Source organism: Myotis lucifugus, unplaced genomic scaffold (genome assembly GCF_000147115.1).
Source record: "Myotis lucifugus unplaced genomic scaffold, Myoluc2.0 scaffold_49, whole genome shotgun sequence".
NCBI classification, from domain to species: Eukaryota; Metazoa; Chordata; class Mammalia; order Chiroptera; family Vespertilionidae; genus Myotis; species Myotis lucifugus.
In genome coordinates, this window is record NW_005871097.1 from 3,006,479 (window position 1) to 3,020,661 (window position 14,183).

A 14,183-nucleotide genomic window follows, 5' to 3' on the forward strand; every position below is an offset into this window, starting at 1 on the left:
AACAGTTTGGAGTTTCCTCAAAAAATTAAAAATGGAACTCCCATATGATGCAGTAATCCCACTTTTAGGAATATAGCCCAAGAAGACAGAAACATCAATCAGAAAGGATATATGCCCCCCTATGTTCATAGCAGCACAATTTACAATAGCTAAGATTTGGAAATAGTCTAAGTACCCATCAGTAGATGAATGGATTAGAAAACTGTGGTACATCTACACAATGGAATACTATGCTGCTGTAAAAAAGAAAGAACTCTTACCATTCACAACAGCATGGATGGACCTGGAGAGCATTATGCTAATCGAAATAAGCCAGTCAGAGAAAGATAAATATCACATGATCTCACTCATTTGTGGAATATAATGAACAACATATTCTGATGAACAAAAATAGATACAGAGACATAGAAGCATCAAACAGATGTCAAACCTCAGAAGGAAGGCAGGGGAGGGTGGGAGAAGGGTAAAAGATAACCAAAGGACTTGTATGCATGCATATAAGCCTAACCAATGGACACAGACAGTAGGGGGCTGAGGGCATGTGCTGTGGGGCGGGAGCGGGCAGGAGAGGTTAGTGAGGGAAAAGGAAACATATGTAATATTTTCAACAATAAAGTTTTTTTAAAGTTCCTAAACAGAAAGAAAAAATCTTTCCAAAGGGCTGTGCAATGTAATATTCCTGAGACATTCACACTGGCACCTTCAAATCTAATTTGCCACACTAAGGAAGTGATACCCACCACACTACAGTTTAATAATTTAGCTATTATTCAAGAGAGATTATTAACAGTCCATTCATTTTCTCCACTGCAGTCCAGTCATTGAAATTCATCAACTGTGTCTTGTGACTATTACTGATACTCTGGGAAGTATTATTTATGAGCGTGTACAAAAAGAGGTTTGACAAAGATTTCACAAGCAACCTGATACTAAAGACATGATTTCCAAATCTGATTGCGGAATGGGCTGGTTGGGTTCAGTCTCAGGCATTCTCATATAGCTGGAGTTTTTCATCTCACTTTCCCATTCACAAAATGGGGAGAGGGGTAAATACTGACTAAAGGGGCTTTTAAATGCTAATTAACCCACTTAATCCCTTTCGGAGACTAGCACTTTTCAACTGCTTTAATATAGAAGAAAATGTAATAAATGGGGGATGGGAAGGAGTTAACTAAGAAAACTGACAACTGAAGTTAACTTGCACTAAGTATATAGGGCTGTGATGCTGGTCATTCAGAAAGAGCAAACATTCAAAAGAAAACATTACAAAATTGAAGTAATTTTCAGTTTCTGGCTCAATTCCTTGTTCACTGCTTTGTACAAAAGGGTTGCAATTTAATTCATTTGCTCATGTAAAAGTAGTTGTACACCAAGGAATAAAAGAAAATTAGGCTCTTGCCTTCCCCCATATATATGGACACACACATACCTTTTTAAAGACAACATTTTCTTTCTGTCCCATCCCTAGTGAGTCTTAGAAGGTATTTAATAAATTTATTGAATAAATAAATTAATGAAAATATGATCTCTATCACTAAAGAACTTATGATTGTTGTGATAAGATACAATTCATATTCATGGAATTATTGCAGAATTCCAGGAAAGGGAGGGGGAAGACATGCCAGACTTCAACCAAACATTTGCTGAAAGAAACTTAGTAACCACATTTATATATATATATCTCAAATTAATTCACTGTCTGCCTTGTCTTCACTGTTTCAATCATAAATAACTTCAGAGCAGAGCCCAAGTCTACAACTGATTCAGAGCCCAAAGCCATGAAGTATGCCAAAAATACTCTTCCAGCTCTTATGCTGCTTCAGCAGTTGGATTAATTTTCAGTGCAGTCTATTTCACATATGAGCCCTCTAGATAAACCCTTGGTAATCCCTCATGGGGAGCTACCAGATGTGGTTCCCATTGTCTTGTGCAGCCAAGAAACAGCTCTGAGGATTCTGGTCTTTTCCTTGGTTGTCCTGACTCTGTAGTCCTCCCTGGTTATGAGGATGGGAGCAATGGTTTCTGGTCTGGAATCATTGGCTTTTCTGTACAAAGACTAGGGGTGGTGCTCCAAGGTTATGGAAAAAGCTTTGAACCTGTTTTTAGATTCAGCTCACTATCTGTATGTCTACAGACCTATTATTTCATCTCCCTGGGACTCATCGTTTCTAACCCATAAAATTAGAGGGTGGATGGTGAGTAAGAGAAGTCCCAAGATCCCTTCCTGCTCTTCTAAGATTCTAATTCCTGATGTGACATGATAAAATGATTTCTTAAATGTCCACAATCCATCTTCTAGCTTCCAGAACACTCCTAAGCCATATATTTGTTGTATCTCTGAGCCATTTCCAGAGATTTCAGATTTGGCTCATCCTAGAGGCTCTCTTATTTCTGAAATGCCAGGCCCTGATCAGTTTAGTAAAGGCAGCTTATTTTTATTTTTGGCATTGAATTTCTGACATCTGGAACAACTTCCTGTCATATCCCAGAAGGTTCCCTCCCAGAGTGTCTTCAACAGCAGCAAACAATTTACACCCACCCAGGACCCATCATGCCTAAGATGTTCTGGGCATCTTATTGCAATTAGGAGAAAATGAAACCAGGAGCTCAGTCTGATGAAAATTGAGGTTGGAAACTAGTATTAAAATAGAAATCATTAATGTAGAAAAAAATGTAGCTGAAAGCGCCAATTCATGTGAAGTACTGTGTTTGGGAAGGCAAGGAGAGAGTGCCAAGTATGTCTGCAGTTCTGCGGGATGGGACAAACTAAGAACAACATTAAGCATCTACTCGTTGGTTAATGTGCCAGAGATTCCGGTGAGCTGATAAAATAGGAGAAGCCATTGAAAAGCTCTTGGACAGTGCCTTTAAATATTACCTTATAGAGCTAGTAATTGACTACTATAAGTTATACTCACCCAGATGCAAACTCTGAAACAAAACATATGAGTGTAGTAGTTTTCTTAGGAGGTGATCCCAGAAAACACTTAGGGAAATGAGGAAGTGAGATAGAGAAGGAAAGAAAGCCAATAAAGACTATTATTGAGCAGGGTACCATTGTAGGTATTGAGGTTCAATCTGCTGGGGAACTCTAGGAACTGTGTAGAACACACTTTAGTGTGCCACATGAGGGGCATGAAAACTTAGAGTATTTATCCTCCAACTCCCATCCATCATTAGCTAAGGGCTGTTCCTGGAGGCATTGTTGGCCTCTGCTCCTAGAGGTTGATAGAGAACCCTAAGGGGAAGAGCTGTAGGTGCATGAAGTAAGATGCCTTCAGCATGTACTAGAATGGTAAGTGCTAAGGAAATGTGAATGGGACACTGATAGTGCCTGCTGCATTAACTTGACCATGGTTCACATTGCTGGGTAGTCAATCACAATGAGTCAGGTATGGGAGGAGATGAGTGCATCTTACCAATCTCTGGCCTATCCCCCTCATTTTCCAGATAAGAAAACCAACGTTTAGAATAGCATTGTCCAATACAACTATAATGCAAGGTATATATATCTACACTAATAAAAGAGAAACATGGTAATTAGCGTACGACCGCTACCCTTCTCATTGGCTAATCAGCATATCCTTATGCAAATTAACTGTCAGCCAAGATGGCGGCCAGCAGCCATGCACTGAAGCGAACAGGGAGGCTTGCTTGCTCCAGTGACGGCTGACTCTGGCTGACTCTAACGTTCCCCGCCTGAGTTGCAGGCCTCTCAACTGCAACTCTAAGCAACTATGTACTATGTTGCAAATAAGAAGCTAAACAAAACCCCAGAAACCGGCTTTCAGTCAGCCAGGTTCAGCCAGCCAGACCACAACATTGTATCAAATACAGAAGGAAAAACAAAGGCCAGAAACCGGCTTTCAGCAGTCGAGGCCTCAGAGCTAAAGCTGGCCCAGAATAAAAAAAAAGAAAAAAAGGAGCAGTTGGGAGCTTTAGTCACCCGACAGCCTAAAAACGGCCCTCAGCCCCTCACCCAGACTGGCCAGGCACCCCAGTGGGGACCCCCACCCTGATCCAGGACACCCTTCAGGGCAAACCAGCCGGCCCCCACCCGTGCACCAGGCCTCTATTCTATATAGTAAAAGGGTAATATGCCTCCCGGCACCGGGATCAGCGTGACAGGGGACAGCGCCCAAACCCTCTGATCGCCCTGCGGCTCTGTGAGTGACAGGGGGCGGGGCCACAACCTCCCTATCCACCCTGCTCTGTTCATGACAGGGGAAGGCACCCCAATCCCCTGATCGCCCCGGCTCTGTGAGTGACAGGGGGCAGCGCCCCAACCCCCTTATCGGCCCTGCTCTGTGAGTGACAGAGGGCAGCGCCCCAACCCCCATATCGGCCCTACCCTGAGCGTGACTGAGGGTGGCATCGCAACCTCCCAATCCGCCCTGCTCTGTGCATGACGGGGCGGCGCCCCAACTCCCCAATCGGCCCTGCTCTGAGCCTGACCAGGGGCTGCACCTAGGGATTGGGCCTGCCCTCTGCCACCCGGGAGCAGGCCTAAGCCAGCAGGTCGTTATCTCCCGAGGGGTCCCAGACTGCGAGAGGGCACAGGCCGGGCTGAGGGAACCCTCCCTCTCCCCCGAGTGCACAAGTTTTTGTGCACCGAGCCTCTAGTAAATATATATATATATAATTTTTTAAAGTTTAGTAATATATTTTAAAAGTAAAATGAAACATGAAATTGATTTTAGTAGCATATTTTATTTAACCCAATATATTTGAACTATTATATTTTTAACATGTAATCAACATAAAAATTATTACTGAGATATTTTGCGTTTTTTGTACCATGGCTTTGAAATTTTCCACTTACTAGTACAACACATCCCAATTCTGACTGACCATACTTCAAGTGCTCAGTAGCCACTTATGGCTAGTGCCTCCATACTGGAAAGCACAAATTTAGAATATTTGCATAATTGCAGAAAGTTTTATTGGACAGTGCTTGTCTATTTAGTTTGTATCATTTGCCCCAAGTTAGAGAGCCTGTGGGTGGTAGAGATAGTTGGCAAGAAGCCAAAAGATCTCTGGTTGGCTGGAACCCTGCACCTTAAATCTCCCAGAAAATAAGAGGGAAGGGGTTCTTATGGAGCCTCTAGCTTTTTGGTGTCAAGATTAACTTGGCTGGTTGCAAACATCCTAGATATAAGAAGATACAGAGCTCAAGCTCAGGTAAACCTCATGAGGGAAAGATCTAGGTCTCTCTTATTCACTACTGTGTCCCCAGCCCAGGACCCCGCCTCTGGGCGGCCATCAAGAGAGCTCTGTTAAATGTTGATTAGCAACATCCTTGTAGAGGATCCAAAATGACAGTGGAGTAAGAGGAAGCTACACTCACTCTTCCCAGAACCAAACTGGAATTACAACTAAAATATAGAACAATCAACCTGAATAACCAACTGAAGGTTAGCTGAACAGAAGTCTTATAACTAAGGATTTACAGAAGCAGCCACATCAAGACTACTAATAAGGGTCCTGGCTGGTTTGACTCAACAGTTACAGCATAGGCCTGTGGACTGAAGGGTCATGGGTTCAATTCCCAGTCAATGGCACATACCTCAGTTGCAGGTTCAATCCCCAGCCCTGGTTCAGGGTGTGTGGGAGGCAACCAATCAATGTGTCTCTCTCACATGGATGTGTTTCTCTCTCCCCTTCCTGTCTTCCTTCCACTCTCTCAAAAAAAAAGCCAATGGAAAAAATATCCTCGGATGAGGATTAAAAAACAAAACAAAACATGCACACACAAATAACAAAGACTGCTAGAAAGAGTGCAGAAGCAAAAAGGGTTGGCCCTGCACCCACATGTGGAGACTGAGAATCCAGATGGACTAGGATTTGTGGCTCTGGAGAAAGAATTAAGGGGACAACCACCAGGATCCCTGTGCTGAGTCCCTCTCCCACAGCACAGACGCCATCTTTCTTGGGTGGAGTACTCCCTTCCATATGAGATCAGTCTGAGGGAATGCAATAGCCCCAGCCTCTGGACTCCCTCTCACCCCACCCTGTGGAGTTTACACCTTGCTGAGGAGTCAGCTGCCTAGGCAGGGGTGTAGAGATCAGGGAAGACTCCAGGAGTCTCAGTGACTGAGTTGTGTGACTCTAGGATGGGGGCCATTTTTCTCTTGCATGGCTGACCGGTGCTGAACCCTCCCTTCACACAGCCAAATCGTGGTCTGTTTGGGCCTGTTAAGGTCTACTGACCTCACTCTGATGATTTCCTGAGACCTCCACCCCACCACAAAGGTCTTCAGCCACATGGCGGGTACAGCTAGACTTGGTATACCCTGAGACTTTTGCTGAGTAGCCACTGTGGGAAATAGTATGGAGTTTCCTCAAAAAATTAAAAACAGAACTGTCTTTTGACCCAGTGATCCCACTTCTGGGAATATATCCTAAGAATCATGAAACACCAATTTGAAAGAATATATGCACCCCTATGTTCATTGTAGCATTATTTACAATTGTCAAGATATGGCAGCAGCCTAAGTGCCCATCAGTAGATGAGTGGATAAAAAAGCTGTGGTACATTTATACAATGGAATATTATGCATCTGTAAAAAAGAAGAAAATCTTACCTTTTGCAACAGCATGGATGGACCTGAAGAATATTATGCTAAGTGAAATAAGCCAGTCAGAGAAAGAAAAATACCACATTTTTTCACTTATATGTGGAATCTAATGAATAAAATAGAAACAGGTTCATAGTTACAGAAAACAGACTGACAGCTGTCAGAGGGGAGGGGGGTAGGGTCTGGCTGAAAAAGGTGAAGGGATTAAGCAGAAAAAGGAAAAAACTTAATAGACACAGATAATAGTATGGTGATTACCAAAGGGAAAGGGAGTAGGGGGGGTAGAAGAGGGTAAACAGGATAAATGCTGACAGAAGGATACTTGACTTTGGATGGTAAACACATAATAGAATATAGAGATGATGTATTATAGAACTGTATACATGAAACCTATATAATTTTATTAAACAATATCATCCCAATAAATTGAATAAAAAGAAAAAAGAAAGAAGCATCCTTTGGGTGTCTGTAATAAAGTAATCAGTAGGTGAGGGATGTGTGTAACAGCTGTGAGGTTGTCATGAGCATCATCACTATTTTGGAGGTCATCTGGTGGAGCTCTCATGAGTAAACTAGTAAAGGGATAGATAGACCAACGAACTTAAAAGAGAATGATGTATCAATCCTTTCTTAACAGACCACTAAACATGCCATCCTACAAAGAGAGAAACAGAGGCACAGAGCAATGAAGAGAAATTTCCAATATGACCATTCTGTTTGTCGGGAGTGAACTGCTTTGACATTGGGCCCAACACATATATTTAACAGGAGGCAATTTGCCCAAAGTTTTATTCCCACAATCAATCTTATTTTCTGTTCCTTAGATGCCCTGTCTTCTCTTCTCTGCATTACACTTATAGCTCCCTTTCCCGGCAGTGGTGGTAATAAATGGTGTGCTCACAATGTAGAGGTTAAGGTTTCAAGGTGAAGCCTCTGGAAGCCATTCCTTTGTTATTTCATTTATGGTCATGCCATATTTCATGGTGCAACTCACTAACTCTATGGGTGGCTTTGTGTGTGTTGCAGGGAAAGGGAGAATAAGACACATTCCCTCCCCCCCTCCAATCCTCACAAAGCCTTCCTAGTGGAATTCGGAAGTTAAAGCACCTCCTGGATTGTAAAGGATGATTTTTAACCTCTTCTGGTGCTAATGCATACCTGCTTGTTATCCAGCAAGTCATGATAAGAATGTTGGAGATGTGGCTGTTCCAGGAAGCCTGTTCTAATCCCTTCAGCCCCTTCCCTAGAAGTTCTGCAGCACTGATTGTTAAGCTAGGCCTCTGACTTCTGTCCACAATTAAACAGCCATGTCTCTTAAAAGTAGCAACTAGGGAGAATGTTACTTTCCTGCCTCCTTCTCTGTCCCATGCACACAGTTCAACCCCAACAGAGCACTGGTAACTGGTTGACTGACTTAATGAAAGATCGGCAACCTCCGTTTTTGGTGTACTGAAATCATCGGATTAGTTATGGCCTCTCTAGGGGGCAAGCAGTGCAACATGATTGCTCCACATCCTCCAAGAAGGAGCCAAGAGTACTAAGACCAAGGAGAGAAGAAAATATATGTTTGGGGTCTAGATCAGTTTCAAGTTCTGTCTGAAGCCAAAGCATAACCTGACCTTGCATATAGACTCTCCCAACACACACACAAACACACACACACACACACACACACACACACACACACACACACACACTGAGAGATTGTTTAGGAATCCTTGAAGACACAGTCAATATATTCTTTATCTGGTACATAGTGGGTGCTCAATAAATATTTGTTAAATAAAATCAATAAAGATGATCACCATGACTTTGCTTATCCTGTTCTCAACCTGTGGGTCGCGACCCCTTTGGCGGTCGAATGACCCTTTCACAGGGGTCGCCTAAGACCATCCCGCATATCAGATATTTACATTATTATTCATAACAGTAGCAACATTACAGTTATGAAGTAGCAACGAAAATAATTTTATGGTTGGGTCACAACATGAGGAACTCTATTTAAAGGGCCAGAAGGTTGAGAACCACTGCTAGAGGCTGCATGATAAAATGGGGAAAACATGGATTTAAATCCTGCTTCTACCTCAAGCTATCTGAATGCATTGGGGCAAATTCCTTAACATTTCAGTGTCTCAATTTCCTCACCTGTAGAATGGGAATGATAATATCTACGTCCTAGAATTATTTTGATGATTACATGAGATGTTTTCAATAAAATTCCTAGGTACCTAATAGGCACATGGGAAACATCAATTACTTTCCGCTATCTCTGGAATGTTCTTGCTCATCTGGCAGATTCCCAGGTAACTTTTAAAGCTCACCTTAACATAACAAGCCAGGAAGAGGTGTTCACTCCTCCTGCCCTGTTTTCCGTGTATCTCTTCGGCAGCAATTACTGGACTTCTCCCCCGATATGGCAATGATTTGGGTTGTTGCTCTCTATCCTGAAGGTCAATACCAAGCTTTTACCATTTTGTATCCTCAGTGCTAAGTATACTGCCTGGCACATAGTAGGTACTCAATAAAAACTTCATTTTCCATGTAGGAAAAAAGATAAGAAAGACATACCAAAATGTAACAGTGGTTAGCTATGGTTGGTGGGTTTATGGGTGGTTTTCTTTTTTGGGGGGTTCATCAATATTTTTTAAATGTTTTTCCCTATAATGGTCTGTTTTACTTGAGTAACAAAATGATTCTATAAAAACAAATATATATGCTCAACAAGATTGATGGATGAAAGGATAAATATATTCAAATATTTAAGCAGTTTCCATTCCTCCAGATTTTCAGGATGTGGGACTGAGACCGAATTTGCTGCAGGGTGAGAAAGATAATTCCACTCCCCATGAGCTTCCCCCCCCCCATTTCCTATTAAAAAGGCTTTGAAACTCCATTCCTTATGTTCAAAGTCACATTTTCTGAATGCCCATTCCAAGAAGGAAAAATCACCCCCATTTCCACCATTGTCTATGCCAGGACTCAGCAAACATTTTTTAGAAAGGTCCAGATAATAAATATTTTAGTCTTTTATGCTTATACTATCTTTGTTCATAATTTCTCAACTCCACTGTTGTAGCATGAAAGTAGCCATAGACAATACATAAATGAATGAGCATGGCTGTGAGCCAATAAAACTTTATTTACAAAAACACAGCAGACCAGATTTGGCCCAAGGGCCACAGTTTGCCAATTCCTGGTCTATGACTGCCAATGTTGTTTCACGGCCTGCACAGCTCTCTCCTGACTGCCTGCTTCAATTCTATCTGTCCTTTACCAAAAAAAAGTTGAGCAGCTTTACAATGACCTAATGCAGTGATGGCGAACCTTTTGAGCTCGGCGTGTTAGCATTTTGAAAAACCCTAACTTAACTCTGGTGCCATGTCACATATAGAAATTTTTTGATATTTGCAACCATAGTAAAACAAAGATTTATATTTTTGATATTTATTGTATATATTTAAATGCCATTTAACAAAGAAAAATCAACCCAAAAAATGAGTTCGCGTGTCACCTCTGACACGCGTGTCATAGGTTCGCCATCACTGATAATGGCAGAGCAACAAAGAGAAGCCAGGTACTATGACTCAATGTCTCATTCCTTCAGAAGGGTCCTAACTCTATTTCTAAAATCTAAAAGAAAAACAATAATAGCCACTTCTTTGGGAGAATTTAAGACCCAAGTGCAAATGAGGTGTTAGTATATCTGCAAAAGCCGGGGAAGATAAATTAAAACCCATCACTGGAGATGTTGAAGTTTCCCTTCAAAATTAGCTGCCATACAGCAGTGTGTGCAGAACTCTGGCTTCAGCTTTCAGTTTTCATTTTTCCTGCTCTCCCAAACACTCAGCCTGTGCGCTTGGCTCCATGAGATATGCTAAGATTTATGCTTAGGATCACGTGGCAGCTCCAGCAGCTCACAGCAAATACAACCTAGTAGTCCATAAATGGTCCTCATTTGGTGGCAAAATGCTTGGCTCCCTCTCCCTAAAAAGGAAATAATTTTAAAAATGTACCTTACAGTTGCCATGCTGCCAATAACACAATTTCCTGGTTTTCAGACCACTTGCTGACAGAGTAGACCCTTGGAGAGCAGAGATGCAAAGCCTGTTGATTCCCACTTGGGGCTTTTCTGAACATTTGACAACCCATACTTGCAGCAGCAGCAGAAGCTCTGTTTGTGAGCACACACCATCTGGTCCCAGAGCCGCTGGAACTAAATGAAGGAAATATATTTGAATAGAGCTTTAACCTGATTTTTTTAAGCACGCCTCCTATGGCTTTCTTTGAATTATAAACTTAAGGATTTACCCCTTCTTTCCCCTGTACTCATTCCAACCATACGAAACCTTTTAAAACAGAGCTCATGTGTTCATTCATTAACTCAGTCAATCATTCATTCATTCATCCATTCAGTAAGACAGCATATATTGAGCACTTCACAAATGCCAATACTTCAGATACAGCAATGTAAAAATCAGACATGATCCCTATCAGATATTACAGTTGAGTAAACAACACAAACATTAAACACTTATGATTAAGTGTGAGAAAGGTTATGCATGGGACAGTACACTGAGCTATGGGTAAGATGACCATGTAATTTGCCATCCAAACCTGGATGCTTTTGAGAGTAAAAGGAGGTGCTATTAATAACTATTCCAAAATAGCAGGTTACGCTAGGATTGTCCTGGACAACCGGGTCACATGGTTCCTCTAGTTTTGGCCATGGAGCAAGGGATATAAGTTTATAGGTCTACTTCCTCTCCTCTTCCTTTGTTACTCTGTTCCCACTTTCCCCCATTCTCCTCCTGCTGTTGTTTCTTTAAAGGGTAGCAGAATTAGGTGGCATGAAAAATGGAGCCCCTCAGTGTCAGTGCTTTAAACCCAGCACTCGGCAGTGTTGCTGGCCATTGATCTTTCATCATTTCCTCCCAGTGCAGGTTACCATAAGAAGAACATTCACCACATGGATGCTCTAAATCTTGACTCCTGCCTTTGATTCCACCTCCCTTCCCATATTTTAAGAATGTGGCTGGCCCTCTTCCCAGGGCTGGTCTGTGATTTTATTCTCTTTAGCAATATGAGGAGCAGGCTGGTTTTGTTGTACTGGATGCTCCTTCTTCATGGATGGTGGGCTTCCAAAAGTCCAAAGCTCAATGGTACAGTGGTCACTCAGAGGGCCTCCCAAAGGTATAAATACAATATCAACAATCTATTATTTTGTTCTGCCTCTGAGTATAAGATGTAGAATATTTCTTTTTTCATTATCAAGAGTGGACCTGCAAAACTGTACCATTAGGCACCAATATGCACACCTGATAATATAAGAACACTCCCAGGAAACTTGTCTTGGGGCATGTGGCTGATGCTAGTGAGGCTCCATCCCATAGCCCCTAGGTCCAACTACAACCACAGTAGACACTTCCCAGCAGGCTGGCTACTGCAAACACCTACAAATCCTCTGCCTGAGGCTTTACCAGCTCCTCCTCAAGCTTGCTCAACTCACACAAGACAACCTCCAACCAACGAGGGACAAGAGACACTGGAAGTGGTAACCAGGATCCAAGATGGATTCAATGAACCTTGCCTCTTGGTATTCATGCCCTTACGTAATTCCCTCCCACAATGAATATGACTGACCTTTGTAACCAATATAATATAGTGTAAATGATGGTGTGTGACTTTTCAGGCTAGATCATTAAAGGTATTGCTGTTTTCACCTTGCTTTTATTTGGGTCACTCACTATGGGGGAAGCCAGCTGCCATGTGGTGAGGACACTCAAGTAGCCTTATGGGGAGGGCCATGTGGTGAGGAATTTAGGCCTCCTGCCAACAGCTATCACTGAGATGTCAGCCAAGTGAGGGAATCATCTTAGAAGGGGATCCTCCAGTTCCAGTAAAGCCTTCAGATAACTGTAGCCCAGCCAACATCTTTACTCCAACCTTATGACAGACCCCAAGACAGACACCCAGCTAAGTCAACCTCAATTTCCTAACCCTTAAAACTGTGAGAGCCAATACATGTTAATCATTGCTTTAAACTGCTAAGTTTAGGACAAATTGTTACACAGCAACAGATAACTAATCAGTGAATAAATACCCAAGGTTCCCCAAGAAGCACATTCTACATGGTTCTTCTGGCAATTCTCAGTGGGACTGAGTCCCAATTGTCTACAGTTGGTAATCTTCTCAATGCATGATTTTTATTTTATTTTATTTGTATTTCTCCCTTTGTATCTCATTCCCTTTACTCCCTCACTTCTGCTTCCTGTGATACTCTCTCAAATACATTACCTCCCCCAAGTCCTTGCCTTGGCATCTGCTTTGAGGTAATACAAACCAAGTTAGGACATCTTGTTCATATTTATAGATAACCTTTTCAAATAAAGACTAGGTTTTGTAAACATTTTTGTATTTAGAAAATTCCTAAGTCTTTTTTAAAATATGTTCGTATTTATTTCAGAGAGAGGAGGGGAGAGGGAGAGAGAGAGAAACTTCAATGATGAGAGAGAATCATCCATTGGCTGCCTCCTGCACACCCCCTACTGGGGATTGAGCCCCCAATCTGAGCATGTGCCCTGACCAGAAATCGAACCATGACCTCCTGGGTCATGGGTGGATGCTCAACCACTGAGCAACACTGGCCAGGCAAAAACCCCTAAATCTTTATCAAAAATAACTCTACCAAATATCGTACAATTCCATTAATATGAAATGTCCATAACAGGTAAATCTGTAGAAATAGAAAGCACATTATGGTTGCCTTATACTGAGGGTGGAAATGGGGACTGACTGCAAATGGGCACAATAGATCTTTGTGGAAGATAGAAATGTCCTAAAAGTGTATCATAACGATAGCTGGACAGCTCTATATATTTACTAAACATCATCAAATTATTTACTTTAAACACGTGGCTTGTAGTGTATAAATTATGCCTCAATAAATCTGTTTTTAAAGAAAGAAAACTAATTAACAGCTGAAATGTGTGCATAAATCAGGGAAAAAGAAAGAAGTAGAACAGAGGAAAATGTGAAGGAAAGGATTACTACTGCCACGCACTTTAGATCCATAAGAAACAAATTTACTGTAGTCTCTTCCACAATAAAACCAACATATTTGATACAACACACATAATATTTGGGCCAACTATGCCTACTTAAATACAGGAACCTAATGTTAAAAACAGAATCTTATGCAGGCTTTATCTAACCAAAAAGACTCCCCGAGAAATACTACATCTGTGGTTTTAGGCAGCAATATGCACATCTGATAATATAAGAACACTCCCAGGAAACTTGTCTTAGGAAAGTCATCAATAGTGAACAACTCTTGTAGGGTATGAGGTGAGGCAGGGAGGTTGTGAGATTCTGGCATCTAAACCCCTCGACAAGGAAGAAAGCACCAATTTCCTTATCATCCATTTCCTTATCATCAGAAGAACTTAGGTGTACACACATATCTTCATTCATCCTTGCTGGGGCTGCCAGAGAGTAGTGTCCCCAGTCTAGATACTGTGTGGCCTATTCTAGATACCTCTTTCTTTTAGACTGGCCAATATCTACCTGGCCAGCATCCAAGTTCAGGAGCCTGGAGCAGGAGAGGGA